Source organism: Euprymna scolopes, chromosome 46 (assembly GCF_053919585.1).
Source record: "Euprymna scolopes isolate OS-2025 chromosome 46, ASM5391958v1, whole genome shotgun sequence".
Classification (NCBI taxonomy): Eukaryota; Metazoa; Mollusca; class Cephalopoda; order Sepiida; family Sepiolidae; genus Euprymna; species Euprymna scolopes.
Window position 1 is genome coordinate 32227036 of NC_136527.1, and position 19299 is coordinate 32246334.

At 30.8% G+C, this 19299-nt stretch overlaps 1 long non-coding RNA gene across 1 annotated transcript; it reads right to left on the bottom strand.

Moving 5' to 3' along the window:
* Positions 1-1702: 1702 nt before the first annotated feature.
* LOC145270854 (uncharacterized) lies at positions 1703-15987 on the bottom strand. The gene is made up of 2 exons (XR_013865602.1): positions 15886-15987; positions 1703-4303 (listed from the first exon to the last, which is right to left on the bottom strand). It is a non-coding gene; the product is annotated as an uncharacterized LOC145270854 (long non-coding RNA).
* Between the last annotated feature and the right edge of the window lie 3312 nt (positions 15988-19299).

The following is a 19299-nucleotide window of genomic DNA, read 5'->3' on the forward strand; positions in this document are numbered from 1 at the left end:
ATGTCAATTCTAACATTTTGTTAAATTTATTTCACGTTTTCATTCCTCTAACAAAAGAATGGGGTTAAGAAATGATTTAATACCAAATATTATGTCATATCGCAGGTGACTTGGATATGTGCATTTACATGATTTGAACAATAGAAAGTATATAAATAGCTCAGTAAAAGTACACCCCATACAATGTATTTTTCTCAGATAATCATATATCAATTATTCTTAGTAGAAAGATTCGTTTACATGTAAATATAAAACAGCCCCACAAAATATAAATACTACACAACTTATTATTATCACCTTGGAGGCTGTATATATAGCTGTTGAATTTCTATCGATATCTTTCATGCTGCAACAGTAAATGATAATCAGATGTTGTTCAATATTCTCGCTTTTTACGTATGTTTTGAGAGGATAAACTGTCCCTGAAATGTAAAATTTATGTTATTACATGCGTTCAATACATAATGTCCTGGTCTAGTTTCTCATATAAGTACAACAACGAAAATTGGTTTAGTTATTAGTTTTTCTAAATAAGAACATCACAGAGCTACACATTTCTCGCATCATTTAATGCATTTCTGGAGACAGTTTTTGTAGAAGATGCGTAGCCTCAGAAATCAGACTGCATCATCTGTGGATCAGAGCGATATCTTGCAGGAGGATATTTGCTGATTTGGCATCCCCTTTTGATTTTGATAATTTTATTTAATTTTCTAAATATTAAAGCGTAATAAGCTTCTATAATTTTGTTAAACTTTGCCAGGAAATCTATCATCTCCATTCTGGTTATAGAAGAATGCGAGCACGACGTTGACAACAATAGGCTACAGCCTTTCATTTTTGGATATAGTCGATTCAAGTGCTTCCAATTCATTAACTAGGCTTTGGTCTCTGAATCGCAGTAACAGACCCAGGTTTCATCCTATATGATAAGTCTTTTGAAAACTTTTGACTAATTCTTAGTACATTTCCAAACTCATTCTAGAGTAATAGACACATGCGTGTCATAATCACGGTGCACACTATTTCTTGCTATATCACCCAAGTTAAGCAGCATCAACGGATAATGCTTCACTACAATACGGTAATCAATGCGTTTTTACTTCTGGTATATTGTCAGCAACTTTAGAATCCATAAGTTTCCACAGACCCTGCAATAACTATGACCCTTTTTAGGCGATTTGCCGAATAGTCAGCATGGATCTTCAAAAAAGGTAAACTCACCACAGTTGACAGTTGCCTTATCAATGTCAGATGGGTGGCAACCAGATCTAAGTGCGGCTATTACAGATTTCATGACATATTAGAATTCACAATATAAACGTTTTACATGTATGACACCTGACATTTGCTCCATTTCACACTTAACTAATTTTAAGCACTTGTAAATCAGGAACAAAAATTAGTTCAGAGTTGTAATTTGCCACATCACCCATAGAGATATAAATCATTGCATATGCAACATTTCTACTACATCAAACAAACGGAAGTGGGTCAAGATCACTTATTTAAGATTCCTTGTATTTAACAAATCATGCACACATACATGAAACCAACAATGGTAAAAACCTTAAGTAGATATTTAGAATGTTTTATTGAAATTTAGTAAATTTATAAAAGTTTTATTTTTCATTTTAAAGATTTACATGAAAACAAAAACTTTGTTTATTTAAAGAAAATTATTAACATAATAAAAAGATCATTTTATTTTCGCTTGTTAGAGAAGAGCCACATTTATTACAAAAATATGGCTTTTCAGTTTTTTACTTCGTAGGAAAAATCGAAACATGATGGACTAGCATGTGTGCATAATTCAAAAGTCGGTAAAAAAAGAATGAAAGTTACCCAATTGGTTTTATGGTATCATTTCTATGCAAATGATACCATAAAATCATTAGAGCGACGCAAACGATTAAACAGGTGAATAAAAACAGACGTAAACAGGACGTGATTTTGTGTGATTTTTGTAGCAGATTTGTTTTCTGATTCTGTCATATTGGTAGGAACGTCTTCTGCTAAATGATTGACCAGTTTCCTGATAGAGGTTGTTCTGCTGGCTCTTGTTTTGTGATGCTTGAATACAATTTTGAGGTATTGATTTTGGAAGATCATAAGATATTGTTTCTCGTACGTGTTTCATATGACTCAACAGTTGTCATGTGTTAAAAAGCAGAACCGCGTACCTCACATGAACGCGGTTTATCTCTTTTTTATTTTACTTTTGTTAGTTTGAAGAGATTAAGGGGCTCTTTCCTGGGGTTAACACTTTATTCTACTATAATTTAAATTTATATCCGAGGGCTCTTTTAAGAATAGACATTGTTCCCTTTATGGCTTCTATCTGTATTTCCTTACAGCTTGGTTTTCCCGGGATTGCTTCTAAGTATTTTTGAGGGTTCTTTTTTATTAGGCCAGTTGCTGCTGTCACAACTGGTATAATGTTCATTTTTTTCAGAGACCATGTTGTTTTAGATCATTTTTAGGTCCTGATATTTTGTCATCTTTTCCCGTTCTGCTCTATTAAGACCAAAGTCGTTTGGAATTGTGACATCGATAAAAATGCAGTCCTTTCGGGCTTGTTCCATATTACTATATCTGGCTTGATGGCCTTGTCGTTTATGTATCTGCCTGCCTGTATGTCTTTGTCGTAGAACACTGTCATTTTTCCATTTGATGTCATTGGTGGTGATTCATGTTCCCAGATGTCTCCAGTATGTGATTTTATATGACATAATAAAGTTGACTTCTATGCAAAAGACGAACCACATACTTCACAAGAATGTGGTTTCTCTTCTGTGCAAAAGAAAGAAGAACCACATACTTCACATGAAAGTGGCTTGGTTCGATACAAAAAACATACTTAACAAGAATATGGTTACTCTCTTGTATGTATTTAATATGACGAAATAAAAAAAATCATTCCGTGAAAAAGAAGAACCACATACCCAATAATAATTGATGTCTCTCTGATTACATTTCCTTTAACTTTGTTTTTCTTGAGATGGGGCATTTTACTCCAAACGAGAGATAACTTAAAGATTTTAACCATCCTTCAAATGCAATGTTTTGTATTTCTCTTGCCCTGGGCTTACCAGATCTATTCGCCAGTTTTTGAAATTCTTTTTTTAGTCTGATTGCTCCTATAATTACTGGTATGACGAATATCTTCCCAAGGTTAAAATTTCTTTTAATGTCGTACATAAATCCTTGGTATTTTGTTATTTTCTCCCTCTCTGTTAAGGCCAGCATCATTAGGGACGGCTTATATGTATTTTCATATGATGCATCAAAGTTGACTTCCATGCAAAAGAAGAACCACATACTCCACAAGAAAGTGATTTCTCTCCTGTATGTGTTTTTATATGATTCAACAAATTTGATTTCCATGCAAAAGAAGACCCACATACTTTACAAGAATGTGGCTTCTCTCCCGTATGTGTTTTCATATGACTCAACAAATTTGATTTCCTTGCAAAAGAAGAATCACATACTTCACAAGAATGTGGCTTCTCTCCTGTATGTGTTTTTATATGACTCAACAAATGCGACTTCCCTGTAAAAGAAGAACCACATACTTCACAAGAATGTGGCTTCTCTCCTGTGTGTGTTTTCATATGAGTCAACAAAGTTGACTTTTGTGCAAAAGAAGATCCACATATGTCACAAAAATGTGGTTTCTCTCCCGTATGTGTTTTCATATGCCGCAACAAATCTGACTTCCGTACAAAAGAAGAACCACATACTTCACATGGATGTGGTTTGTCTCTTCTATGTGTTTTCCTATGATTCAACAACGTTGACTTCTGTGCAAAAGAAGAACTACATACTTCACAAGAATGTGGTTTCTCTCCTGTATGCGTTTTTATATGACTCAACAAAGTTGACTTCTGTGCAAAAGAAGAACCACATACTTCACAAGAATGTGGTTTGTCTCCCGTATGTGTTTTCATATGAGTCAACAAATTTGACTTCCGTACAAAACAAAAACCACATACTTCACATGAATGTGGTTTGTCTCCTGTATGTGTTTTCCTATGATTCAACAACGTTGACTTCAATGCAAAGGAAGAACCACATACTTCACAAGAATGTGGTTTGGGTCTCATGTTTGCTTGCATTTGATTCCACAAAAAGGTATATGCTATGATATGTATGATGATAGGCACACTAATTACAACACGCTAATGAATTACGATTTTAGAAAATGTATATGAAATCATTATAATTATTTAAAACCTTTTTAAATCACCAACAGAGAAAGTTCTTTTATCCATAAACGAATTTCTTTTCGTTTTTGCAAATTCTGTAAAGATAAAATAAATTTGAAAAAATACATTTCATGTTGTAAAATTGAATTTATTATGTTGATTTTTATTAAAAATATCCAAAACATTTATTATTAATGAAATTTTAAAAATGACTATAGTTTTATTCAATACTGGTTTGTATGAAAAGTATGTGCATTTGTTTTTGTATGTATATTTGAAAAGTATGTATTTGTGTATATACTTTGTAAAAAGTATGTATATCTGTATTTTTAACAAACAAAACACTAAAAATCTTAATGTGATTGAAAATAGCTTCTTTTTACACACATTATCCCAATAATTCATATATATTTTTGATTAGTGAGAATTATTAAGTACTTAGACATTATGCCGAACAAAGAAAATCAAATCAGCAGCGAATCAATATGGTCCTGATCTCAAGTTTTAAGTAATTTTTGATAACAAAGATGGTGGCAAAAAATCACTGCTGTCCCGATCTCGAATGTTAAGTAATTCTTAATGACAAAGATGCATCGAAGAATCATGCAGTCCCGATCTCGAATGTTAAGTAATTCTTAATAACAAAGATGGCGGCAACGAAGAATAAATGCAGTCACAATTCAGTTGGTTCAAGACAGAAATTCACAGCGAACTAAATTTAATCTAAAATTCGACATTTTTATAATAAAGTCAGAAGGTTGCTGATTGTTTTTTTTCCTAATATGAGTAAGATCGTTGGAGTCATTATGAATATATTTGTATAATGTGTGTAAAAAGAACCCATTTTCAATCACATTGTTTAAGTTTTTTAATACATCCAAAATATATATATATATATATATATATATATATATATATATATATATACAGATATAATACTTTTCAAATATTTATCTACACACACATACTTTTAAAATTCATATATGTAAACAAATATACATACTTTTAAAATTAAATATAAATATACATTCTTATATATATACATACAAATATACAGACTTTTTAAATATATAGACAAACAAATATACACCCTTTTCAAATATATACATATACATAATATAAACTTTTCAAGTAGATACATGTACAGACAGATATACTCACTTTTCAAATATATACATATACATAATATACACTTTTCAAGTAGATACATGTACAGACAGATATACACGCATTTCAAATAGATACATATACATAATATACACTTTTCAAGTATATACATATACATACAAATATACACACTTTTCAAATATATACATATACATAATATACACTTTTCAAGTAGATACATGTACAGACAGATATACACACTTTTCAAATATATACATATACATAATATACACTTTTCAAGTAGATACATATACATAATATACACTTTTCAAGTAGATACATGTACAGACAGATATACACACATTTCAAATATATACATATACATAATATACACTTTTCAAGTAGATACATGTACAGACAGATATACACACTTTTCAAATAGATACATATACAAATAGATACATACATTTTTATACAAAAATCTGAAACATTCTGTTAGATATCTTAGTTGGTAAATTTTGGTAAGAAAGACAAAATGTTAGATATCTTAGTTGGTTAATTTTGGTTAGAAAGACAAAATGTTAGATATCTTAGTTGGTTAATTTTGGTTAGAAAGACAAAATGTTAGATATCTTAGTTGGTTAATTTTGGTAAGAAAGACAAAATGTTAGATATCTTAGTTGGTTAATTTTGGTTAGAAAGACAAAATGTTAGATATCTTAGTTGGTTAATTTTGGTTAGAAAGACAAAATGTTAGATATCTTAGTTGGTTAATTTTGGTTAGAAAGACAAAATGGTCGCAGTTTAACGTTATACCCTGGACAATTTACAATCACTTATTATCATTATTTTGTGGTTTTGACTTCTCATTTCGGCTTTCTTAAAATAGATTTATTCGTGATTAAATACCAAAAACTTTGCAAAAATGTTTTGATTTTATCTTTTGTATAGGTTTAGTAAAAGTGTCGGCTATATTATTCTCAGATGTTACATAATTAAGAGTAATAGATTGTTTATTTTATTCCTTATGAAATGATATCTGATATCAATATGTTTCGGCCGTTGATGAATCATTGAATTATTTGCTAATAAGCTACTACTAAATTTATCACAATGAATTACTATTGTGTATTTACTTAGATCTGGTTTGAAAATAAACTTAAGAAGGGTGCTTAGAAAAATTGCCTCCTGTTCCGAGTTTGTAAGTGCCATAAACTCTGCTTCATATGTAGAAAGGGCAACAATTTGTTCTTTTTTTAGTTTTCCAGCAGGTCATAGATCCAATTTTTGATAGTCTAAAACAGTATCTTATACTTTTTCGATCCTCAGAATTACCCCAATTTGAATCTGAAAATCCGTCTAAATTTAAGCGATATGTTAACTTTTTACATACTAAAGACGGTTCCTTTTAGATAATGAAGGACTTGTTTTGCACGAGTTAGGTCCTTAATTGGTTTTCAAAAGTTTTGAGATAGCTTTGTTAGACTGTAACATATATCAGGCCCAGTGGCAGTCATCAAATAAATTAGACTTCCAATAATTTCTCTGTATAATCGATCGTCTATTAATTTAGTTTCGGTCTCTATATGCTTATTATACGTGGTTTGCAATCTCGCATTCCAAACTTCAGCATAATTTTTTTCAATGTACCATGATTGGTTCATTGTCATAGTTTCTGTTTCCACAGGTAAGATTTATACCAAGAAACCATGACAATCAGCCATTTTAATTTAATCAACGGGGTATATAGCCAGACCTGACAAAATCAAATCGATAAAATATCGACTCCAACTACTGTGAAAAAAGTCAGAGCTTTCATTGGTATGACGTCATATTATCGATGATAGTTTCTGTTTCAGCCATTTTACATTTTTGTATTCAATTTATTTTTAACATGTTTTAAAATGTTGTCAGAATTTGAGACGAGTAATATATGGTCAACCTGCAAAAACAAAATCAACAATTTCTAAACTATATTTTTGGTATACATGCACACGTTTACAAAACATTGCTTGAATTCTTGTTCTATTAAATAATTATGGAAATATTGTAAATTCCAATTGTGATCACTTTGTTTAGGACCATTCATCAATTTAATAAGTTTCCATGCAAAAATTTTATTTTTCATTTAAAAACCCTGTAGAAGGAAAATATAAATCTCACAGTCAATTAGTACATTAAAATAAACATTTTTACATCCATTTTAAAATTGTATTGAGCGGCAAATTGCAATAAAATTCTAATTGTTTGTCAGAATGTGGCAAAATATTCGATTCCAAAAATTTGTGAAAAACTTTTGCAAGAAATTTTGCTTTAAAAGTTTCACTGCTAGAAGCTGTGATTTTTTTTAGAAAACCGAACGAGAATTGTATTCTTATCTTTTGGTTTTGCTACTATTTCATATGTATTATTTTCAGATAAAGCTTTCAATTCCATAGCTTTTTTCAATTCTTTGTGATTTTCTGAATTAATCACCTCATTATAACTTTCTGGTATGCTTTTCAACGAGTAATAGTAATCCACTGCATCTTTTCAATTTTTAAGACGTTTGTCCTTTTGGGAGGTACCAACGTGTCCATTTAATATTTGTCAGTAGTTTAACTGCAATGGTCATCATTATTAATATTTTCAATGTGATCGATTAAAATACTAGGTAATATTTCCTTACGTTTTTAGTCCACTGGTTCGTAATTTTTAAATTCAATGTATCATTGGATTTTACATTAAACCTTTTTATGACATTTTGGTGTGGAAAGTAGATTAAAAAAATGCCGGACTACTTTTATCGTAAACTACCTTTTTCGCTTTTAATATTTAGTTTATGTGTATTTTCTAGAAATGAAAAGCAATTTGAAACAAATATATGCATTCAGTTCAATTTAGGGTTTACATCACAAAATGCTTCAGTAAGTGTGCCAGAAATTTCGTGAAAATAGTGAATAATTCCACCCCATCTTTCCAAGCTTATAACTCCTCGAAAAATGTAATTCAAGCCCTAATTTTTTTTCAATTAAAGGAGCAAGGACCAAGATTTCATTAAAAGAAACAACGTGTTTTTTTTAAAAAAGGTTTTAAACTTCGGACTTTACAGGTAAATTTCTAAAAAAAACTGTTCTTTTTTGTTTTAAATGTGAATATATTATTTATTGACCTTTTCTCTTCAATTTGTTATATTATAAGACTTTGGTACATAAATTAATTATTTACTTTTTAATAGACATTTCAAAATTGGGAGGCGTAAATTATTCGACCCCTGTCTTTTCAAGTTTATAACTCCTCGAAAAATGTAAGTCAAGCCCTAATTTATTTTTCAATTAAAGGAGCAAGGACCAAAGTTCCAGAAAAAAACAAAAGAAAAAACAAATAACGTGGTTTAAAAAAAAGGTTTTAAACTTCAAACTTTACAGGTAAAATTCTAAAAAACACTACTTGTTTTTTGTTTTAAATTTGAATATATTATTTATTGAGCTTTTCTCTTTAATTTGTGAGTAAATTAATTATTTACTTTTCGGTGAGTAAATTATTTACTTTTTAATAGAAACTTGAAAATGAGGGGGGCGTGAATTAAAAAAAGACGCTTGTCTAAAATATTATATTCGGTTTATTGGAAAGAACATAAAATTTCACATTGACCCTGAAAATATCGTAAAAATAGAATCAATAGAAAAATTTCGATAGATTTTTAAAGTTTAAAAATTGAAAAATATTGAGTTCGGAAAATTCATTACTGTTTTTAAAAAAATATTTCTATTACTTTTAAAACAACTTTATTAGTTTATTTTGGAAGGATAATCCATAAAGAAAATAAATAACCCACTTTTAACAGAAATTACGAGATTTTTTATATTTTATTCGCCGTTTTGTGTTAGGGATGTCCAAAAATTCCTCCAAAAATTCTGATACACCTAATGCTTCACAGGGGATTTATTGAACGATCTATTTCTGACATTTCTCTTTCTGCACAAACATCACAATTTATAATAATGTTATTATTTTATGCCTTCACTTTTTAGTAATTTTTTAATATCAACTGTACAGAATTTTATGATGTGTTTCGATTTGACATATTTAACCTTTTTTCTGGCATTTTGGTGTGGAAAGTAGATTAAATATGCCGGACTGCTTTTAGCGTAAACTACAGAAATACCTTTTTTTGCTTTTAATATTTACTTCATGGGTATTTTCTATAAATGCAAAGTAATTTGAAACAAATATATGCATTCGGTTCAATTTGGGTTTTACATCACAAAATGCTTCACAGGGGATTTTTCCCAATCACTTATTGAACGATCTATTTCTGACATTTTTTCCTGTGCACAAACATCACAATTTGAGAGATTGCCTGAGATTATTATTTTTATGCCTTCACTTTTCGGTAATTTCTTAATATCTCTGTACTGCAGTGTCCCAGAATTTTATGACATGTTTCGAAGTGACAGTTTTTGAGTTGAGTTCTTTTCAATAAATTTGGGGTTAGGATTCTCTGGTGGAGATTGAATATCTTTGTGTAGTTTTCATATCCTTAAGTACCCAATAAATTTCACCTGCCACAATTCGAATCTAGGGCGCATAACCTGTTAAGTGTTGAGACATTATGTTGAACAAAGATGGCAGTAGTAAATCAAATTGGCAAAGAATCAATGCAGTCACGATCTTAAGTATTATTTATAATAAAGCTTGTTCCTTGGTTCTTTTTAGATAATGAAGGACTTGTTTTGTATGATTTAGGTTTTAAAAAAGATTGTTGACATCATTGGGGTCATACCCTCATTAATCATCAAAAACAGTTTAACCCCCTTTTTTGATGATTAATGAAAAAGTCCTTTCAAACTCAATTGTGTTTGATAGTATAAAAAATAAAATTTAAACAATAATTATTTATTCTTTTTCTTCTTTTTATTTAGTTTATTTTTTATGTCTTTATTCTTGTTAAAATGTTTTGAGGTATAATCCTAAGGATTCCGACGATCTTACTTATAACTTAGGATTAGGAAAATAAACCAATCTGAAGTCTTCTGACTTTATTATAAAAATATCGAATTTTGGATTAAATTCAGTTCGTTGTCAACCTCTGTCTTGAAATGACTGAATCATGACTGCATTTATTCTTCGCCGATTTGATTTACTGCCACCATCTGTGTTCGACATAATGTCTGAACACTAAACAGGTTATGAGCCCAGTTATCGCCTTTGCTTTGATGGATCGGAATCTCAATTAAAATTGTGGCAGGTGAAATTTCTGGGGTATTTAAGGAAACGAAAACTATATAAAGTTATTCAATCTTCACCAGAGAATCCTAACCCAAAATTTATTGAAAAAAAAGAACTCAACTGTTTTTGCAGAACTGATTCAATGCTTAGACACTAGAAGTCTGTCTCTGATTATAAGAGATGTCTTGGATGATGGACGTAAAGCATTGAACATATAAACAGAAGATTATTTATCAAAAGGGAAACCAACAATTATATCTCTATATACAGAACAAACGTGTCTAAAATGTATGGAAAATGAGATGATTGCTGACTATGGTATGAGGGCAGAAACCACAGAAAATGTATTAAAACTCTCAGCTGAAATAATAAGTGATAACCTATTAATCTCAATGACACTTATAGACGAGTTTAAAACATTTACAACTGTTATAATGCCAAAAGACAAACTCAAAAGTCCCATAGATGTGTGCATGTACGTCAAAAATATAATATATGATGATATATTACTTGTCTCAAAAGATGTTAAAATAAATTAATTAAAAGTTAGGTTAAATTAAGTAAGAACTATAAAGGAAACTTATTCGCAAACACCCTTAGGAATTAATGTTCATAGTTCTACAAGGAGAGAAAGATTATGCATTACCGTCGTTGGATGATATTTTAATATTCTAAGATACTATGGAAAGTAACTTAGACCACATAGATAGGGTATTACTAGTACAATCTCAAGATGAAAGCTATGTAGTGTGAGCTTTTAGGAGAAGTGCATAATCTAGGTGAAGGTGGTATATAGTCAGACCTGGACAAAGTCAAATTGATAAAATATCGACTCTAACTACTGTGAGAAAAGTCAGTGCTTTCATTGGTATGACGTTATATTATTGATTATTTATAAAATGTTTTTCTGAGATTGCCGAGATGTTAGTTCACCTGACAAGGAGATATATGAGATTCTAATGTGACAACACATATCATTTTGCCTGATATCCTAAAACCAAAGCTCACATATATGGTTATACTGGCTTATCCCAATCCCGAGGGAGACTACAGACTGTACAAGAATGCCTCAATCATGCGATTGGATCATGTCTGTCAAAAATGATCTCTTGGCCGATTAATCAGAATCGGAATCGGAAATTTTTTAGGTATCAGAATCGGAAAAATTATATCCGATTCCAATCAGATTTAAAAAAAAATAAAACAAATAAAAAATTAAACAAGCACATATTGTTTTTTTTTAATTTTACAAAATAAGATTGAGAAGGGCCACAGAATGAGTGATGAATCTCATTTACAGATTTAACATTATCAGAGTTTAATTTATTTTATTTATTCGTCATTTATTGAGAGATAACTTATCTATTGCCCTTGCAGTCGTTTCACATCTATTTGCTAAAATGCCTATGTGCCCTCATTCGAGGTAGTTTTTATTATTATTAAAAAGTTTTAAATACTCTGGACGGGGGGGCAATTTTCGTTGGCGCCAGCTGTATAGTGGAGTGTTTGTCATCGGCTTTTGAAATAATTGAAGTTTTATGGCACCTATTTTGACACAAGATTTTTTGTGGCTGTGGCAATTGTTATTCCAAGCATATTTGAAAACCCATTCCTAAAACTAGAATCTTCAGACCTAATTTAATTTTGTATTAATTTTTATTGTAAGCAAAGTTAATATGAGATTCTACTTTTTAGGAGATTATGTGTGAGCACATTGGAAAGTTATTTTAGAATTTAAAATGGGGGTTCATTTGTGCATATAAATATAATGTAAAGATACAGTATAACTTATTAAGTAATTTTTATGACTAATTTTAAGGCCAATCAGCAAAATCATAAAATCACATGTAATTGCTATATTTTTGTATTGCTACCTGTACTTAGGGTTAGTATTTGGAAAGCAGATTTTTATGATTTTTAACAATACTAAATATTAATACGAAAACATTGTGTTATTTATTTTGTGCATCACGATTACATCCAAGTGACTGTTGTTTAATTGTTATGGGTTTCCATTTCTTATAATAAATTATTTTACAAAGAATTCTTCATAAGTTTTGGTTTCAGTTTAAACTATAACTAATGGAACTCCAGTGATCCATTTTTTTATAAATAATTTTATCAAGAATTCTTAAATAATTTTGGTTTCAGTTTCGATTATAGTTGAAGGAACTCAAGCTGATGCACCCAAGTCATATGAATATATATTTTTATTTTTGAAATCGTAACTTTATAATATATAAACATCAATAGAACATTAACTTTATAATATATAAACATCAATAGAACATTAACTTTATAATATATAAACATCAATAGAACATTAACTTTATAATATGTAGAATTTTCACAGGTCTCGCTTTGCATCTCGTTTTTTTTTACTGCAAAGCAAATCAATTGAATGACCCACCAAATTTATAAAATTAAAGTAAAATTTAAACATGTATAGAAGGAAGGAACATAATAGTTAATGAAACCCGAAGCTTTCTCTATATTAAAAATGTTTTTCTAAATAGTAACATTATTATTTAGAAATTGGTCTATAAGAATGGGAGGGGAGCGTTGTTAATATTTTGTTCTTACATTGTTTTCTCATTTTACCTACGAATCGTTGACTATTTTCAACTATTTATGAAAACTTTCAAGTAACATGTTGTATGCTAACGACAAACTGATACGATTTGGCTTTGTTTAAAATCAAAATAAACCTTTTGTTTTCTTCCAATTTGCCATACATTACAAGGAAAACATTTGAGAAAAAATATACCCGGAAATTACTCAGGCATTTATGTAATAATTTGAAAATTTACAAAAAAATCCCAACAAGTCTCTAATCAAATATTTATAAATATTAAAAGAATCGGAATCGGGAATCAAATCAGAATCAGAAATTTAGAATGGAATCGGGAAAAATTTTGTAATCATCCTAGTACTAGTAAATATGTTAAAAAAACAAATTTACTTCTTATCCCATAAACTTAGTAATACGTAGACGATATGCTACTTGAAATAGAAGGACACTGTGTTTACCTCTAGTCAAGACAATAACAATTCCGGGTAGAAATAGATGATAGGAATTACTCGGTAGATGTGATAAACTTAAATCATTTTGTTTGAGCCAAAATAGTTTGCATCGTATAAGAAGGTTAAAAGCTCATCAGTATCGCATGGTCATCCTACGTTGTTAGTTTTGTATTAAATAAGGGAACAAGACGCAGATAATAAAAGTTGTTTATTTAAAGATGTGGATGCAGAACAAAAAAGTTTATCGTGATGGACAAGATAGTGTATTACTTGTCCGAATCTCATAACTACTGATAAGGTTATATATACTGTCACATCTTAAAACAAAAGGTGTTAGTACAGTACCATGACAAACATAGTCATGGAAAAGACATTTCATACCATTACGCAAAAAATAATTCCTTTCATCTGCCCCCTTTTACTTTCATAAAACTGGCGTTGGATATTTTCGAGCCCTTCCCAAAGACACTTTTGGATAACCAGTATATAATGAATTTTATCGATATGTATAGTGGTTGACTGGAGGCTTTTGCGGTTCCTAATAAGAAGGCAGAAACAGTGGTGCATCTGTTGTTGGATAAAATTCACCTCAGATTCGAGCACCACCCCAGCTGTTAACAGACAATGGGCCGGAAAATATTAACAAAGTGATGAAGAAGGCATTGGAGAACCTCAACATACATCATGTGACCACATTATTTTATCACCATACAAAGAAAAAAGTAGAAAGATTTTATAAGATGATGCATGACAGTTATGCAAAAAAGATCAGACGAAGATGAGACGTCATGGGATTTATACCTTAATCAAATGTTGGCGACTGTCAGATTTCATGTGAGCGAAACAACAAAATTCTCACCATACTACTTGCTATACAACAGAGATGTGATCTTGCCATTAGATAATATATTAATGCATTGTAGAGTATACTATGGTGATGAGTAACATGAGATCGCTCTAAAAGAGATGCATCAATCTTTTACTTAGGTAAGGAATAACATTCAGGAAGTTGGGAAAAAAACTGATAGAGAACAAGGATAAGAAAATAAAGTCAGTAGATTTTAAGATTGGAAATCTTGTTTTTTATAAGAACCACCAGAAGGCGCATGTGGAACATTTGTGGGCAACGTTGATTGAGGAATTCCCAATGAGTCGGATAATGATTGTGCCAGAGAACAAGCTGATATCTCAATATAGAGGAGTCAGCATCAACGGGAGAAGCCGTTAATGGATCATAGAGTCATGACATCAAAAATTGCAAATAATTTCAACACAAATTTTCCGCTGTATCATCGTTTGCAGATGTCAAAGACAGTAATAGGATCCATTTAAAACGGCCTAGAGTTGATTCGGAGTTTGGAAGTGGAGAAGAGGAACCAGTGAGAGGGAATTCTTTAGGTTGGGTAAGATCTATATTCTGCTTTTAAAAAAATATTCCTTTCTTGGGGGTTCATTTTATACGTGACACTTTGGAAGATGATTTCAGCTAACCATTTTGACAGAGTATGCAAAGCGTTAGTAATGAATTATGAAAGAAAAGATTATGAGAAAAACAAAAGAAATTCATTTTTTCTTGTTTATAAACTCAAGCATGGAAGTCATCGAGTGTCATCCACCGATGTTAAGTTTACATTATCAGATGGTATTCACCATGCATTGGGTGTTCTCTGTATTAAGACATTTAACAAAAGAAAGTGGGTGCTCATTTTACATTAAATTTATATAGAAAGGTGATCCTCACGTTTTGAAAAAATAATTTCCTCATGTGATAAAAACTAATTCCCTGCACCACTTTTAAGTATTCATTCATTTTCAGCATCCTTGAAAACCTATAAAACTCGTCATTGTAAAAAGAATATTTGTAATTTTGAAAGATTTTAGAAATTGACCTTTATGTTTAAGTTTTTTTTTAACTTGCGAAACGGTTAAAAAACATCAAATTTATAAAATTATTATTTTTTTTTTTTTGGTAAACAATAAAGAACTTTTTTTTTGTTTAATCTGATATTGAAAACAAAAACAATCGACAGCGAAAAATTTTCAACGATAAATCAACATTTCATTAGGATTATTCGCTTTTTTTTCTGATTTCATGTTTTAATAAAAACACAGGGACATTAAAGAACAAAAATCAAGAAAAATGTTATCAATTCTGTACGTGAAAACGCATACAGAATTGGCCACTGATAACATAAAGAATTATGTATTGACCTTTTTTATGTTAAGTCAGTATTGAAAACAAAATCTGATAGATTAGTCACCATTCGATAATAATCCGATAAAAAAAAAGATGAAAATAAAAATACACATACGTGTGCCATGTAGTAATACTTACGTTTTTGTTTTATAATCTGCTTTCGATTAACTTTATCTGCTTTTATAAAGGAAACGATTTTTCAAATGTGATTGACTTTACAAACTCAAGTTAACATTCAAGATGACGAACGGAAGAGCAAGTTCGCAGAAAATAAAATTGAAGAGAAAAAATAAAAAAAAAAAATTATTTTGAAATAAAGCCGATCTATTTGGTGAATCTCACGGATAAAATTAGTATTATTTTATTTAACATTTTAATATTCACACGAGAGAGAACAGATTACAAGATTCATCTTTATTAATTCTCTAATTCGTTGCACGTGCAATTTAATGGCGGAAACTGATACTACTTTTCGTATTTTTTTATTTTAGATTTCCGATTTTTTTTATTGTGATTAAAAAATTAAATTTAAAAAATACACGCGGAAGAAAAAAATTATAATAAAAAATATTTTCAGAACACGTCAGAAACTGACAAATTCAGCTTAATTTAGAAGTTAAATGAATTTCTTGTAAAAATCTCTAGAAAGTTCATTTTATTTTATAATTAATGGGAGGAGGTGGGGCTTGCCAAGTTTTGCCCATTCATAAAATACGTTTAAATATAATATTTTAATTTGTTAAAACTTCCCATATATTTTTATAGAGTCGTGATGTCAGAAGTAATAAAAAATAAGTATTTGGATGACATCAGCTACAATCGAAATCGAAAGCAAAATTGTAGCATTCAAAGCTGGTGACGTTACCACTGTGCAAACGTGGCACACATGAATGTACAAAAGGTATAACGATTTTTTTTTTAATTCTGACCCTATACAACTCATGGAAGTGGTGCCAATTTGTAAAAACTGACCGTGGAGTCACTCACTTCTATGTGTGTGACTCTGTGTTCATCTATTCATAATCAGCATCTATCAATTTTTAGGACCGAGGTTGCAGGACTGCAGGAATCTCTTGAAGTCGAAAGTAGTAGAGTATCTGCAGGAACGGTAAAAGTAAATTTAACAAGATCTCCGATTAATAGAAGGTTTCTACCAAGGGATCCTCACATGCATAAAATAAAAATATAGAAATAACTCCGGAAAATTACGACACTTGACAAAGAAATCGACATCACTGTATATTAAGATGAAATAACATTTATTTACGTGTTAGGAAATAGTTTTTTTTTATATGAAAACGTCTGTTATGCACTGTAATTCATTGGTCTCCATATTTTATGCATGCATAATAAACAAATCTACTCCTCTGTGAATGACGGTGCCACCCAGCAGAAATAAATCCACTTTTTTTTTTCACAATCAATAAATTAGTAATGTGTATGCGTGGAAACCAAAACAATTACGAATTTCTTTTCTTTCTTGACACCAATGTTAAGAACGGCTTTCGGAATAGGCACCCCCAAACTCCCCATATTAAGAACGGCCTTCGTGATGGACACATTCAACTTCCCCATGTTAAGAACGGCTCTTAGAATGGACATCCTTAACCTCCCCATGTTAAGAACGATTTTCGGAATAGACACCCCCAACCTCCCCATGTTAAATGCTTTATTTATTAAAAAAGCCAACAGAAATTCATGCGTTATCTTTTTTTAGTTCTTAAAACCTCAAAAGATCGGTTGATTTTTGAAGTGAAAAAAAAATAATACGGAGAAAATTGAAATTATCACACAAAATATTTTTTTTCTAAAATTTGCATTTTTTTTTTTTAGCAATTGAATTTAAAAAGACAATAATTTGCAATTTTAGTCATCATATCGGTGTCACTGGACACATGTATCCACAAAAATAAAACTGAAGAAAAGGAAATAATAAAATCCATTCAATAATTGATATTTTAAAGTTTATTATCCATTTTCATATTAAGTTAAATCAAATGACAAAAAAAAATAAATAAATAAACCACGATAAAATATTTAGTTTAAAATACAAATAACGATTTACTAAACGACATTTTATTTAATGGATATTTTTCCGACATTCACCGGAAGTTATTATCTTCCCTAGTAAGTAAGTTCGATTTGTTTATATTTTAAATCCTTTTAATTAACACACGCATATAATCATTGTAATTTTTTAATGTTTAAAAATATTTTTTTTTATGTCTATTTAAATATTATGTTTTATATCTATCACGTGAAAAGACGATTTGGTAAATAAACAAGTTAATAAAGTTATTTCTGTGCGCAATTACTGGAATTTCTTGGAGGGTATGAATCGGTCTATACCTACAATTGACCACTCAGTCAGGTCTGCTATTATGGAGGACACATTCTATTTAAACATGGACCGAAGAAGTAGATCTGATATAAATGTACTAAAGCTATCCCAGTCAGCCATAGAGTATCGATACACTGTACCCCCTCATCATCTGTCTTTTTTGAGTGGGCTAACCATTCCACATTGTGAACATTGAAATCTCTTCAGCCGTGAATGTTAGCTGAAGAATGAGCAGACAGGATGTGGTTAATTTTCTCAGATATGCTCTTAAATATACTAACTCCAAAGTTATGCGGTGAATAGGGGACAAATATAAACGCAGTGGTGTGAGCAAGTGCAGTCTGAAAGCACAGGACAATTTAGGGTCTTCTCTGGAGATGTATCTTCCACATAGAAAGCCATCCCTAATGTAGGCACATACTCCATGCCCCTGCCAATCTCGAGGGACAGATTTGGATATTAAATTAGAATATGCTTTAATTACAAACACATCTAGGGAAATAGTCGGTCCAATGCCAGTTTCGCTTAGGAAGAATAGATAAGGTTTGGTCTTTCGCAATTGGATGTCACCCTCTGGAAGGTTGCAACGTAGACATCTTAAGTTAGAGAAGGAGATATTGTAGTGGGTGTCTACGTTGGAAGTTGGAGTTCTGAGTTTAATCGTCTATTTTTTCTGGATACTTTTCATGATGGAGTCTTTGGATTTGTGGAATAGGTCGACAGACGTGGTTAGAGCAACCCAGAGAGCGAAACTAAAGAAGAAGAAAAAAGTGAAGAAATATTTTTGTAGATCATGATAAGATAAAGCCGTAACAATTACCCACTAATATGGCACCGAGACGCCCCATCAGAAGCTACTGCATGGTTCAGAATCGATTCACAAAATGGCAATACAGCAGTCCCAGTACTTTACACCTGTTGATAGGACGGTCTCCTTAGTGGTTATTCCAAGTTTCGGGTCATTGATTATCAGGCGGATTACGTCAACCTAGAAAAACGTTTACCTCCAGCATCCTTACTAATGACATGGTTGCAAGGATAGAAATAGAAACAGAAAAATTTTCCGACATCGAGGCGACTGCAAACGCAAAATTCGCCGACGTGGAATACAGCTTTTTCTCGTTCCTTTGTCAGAAAAATCTCTCGTTTCAAACGAGGACTAAGAGACAAATTAGGAGAAGCAAGAGTTATGGGATCCGCAATGCATTATC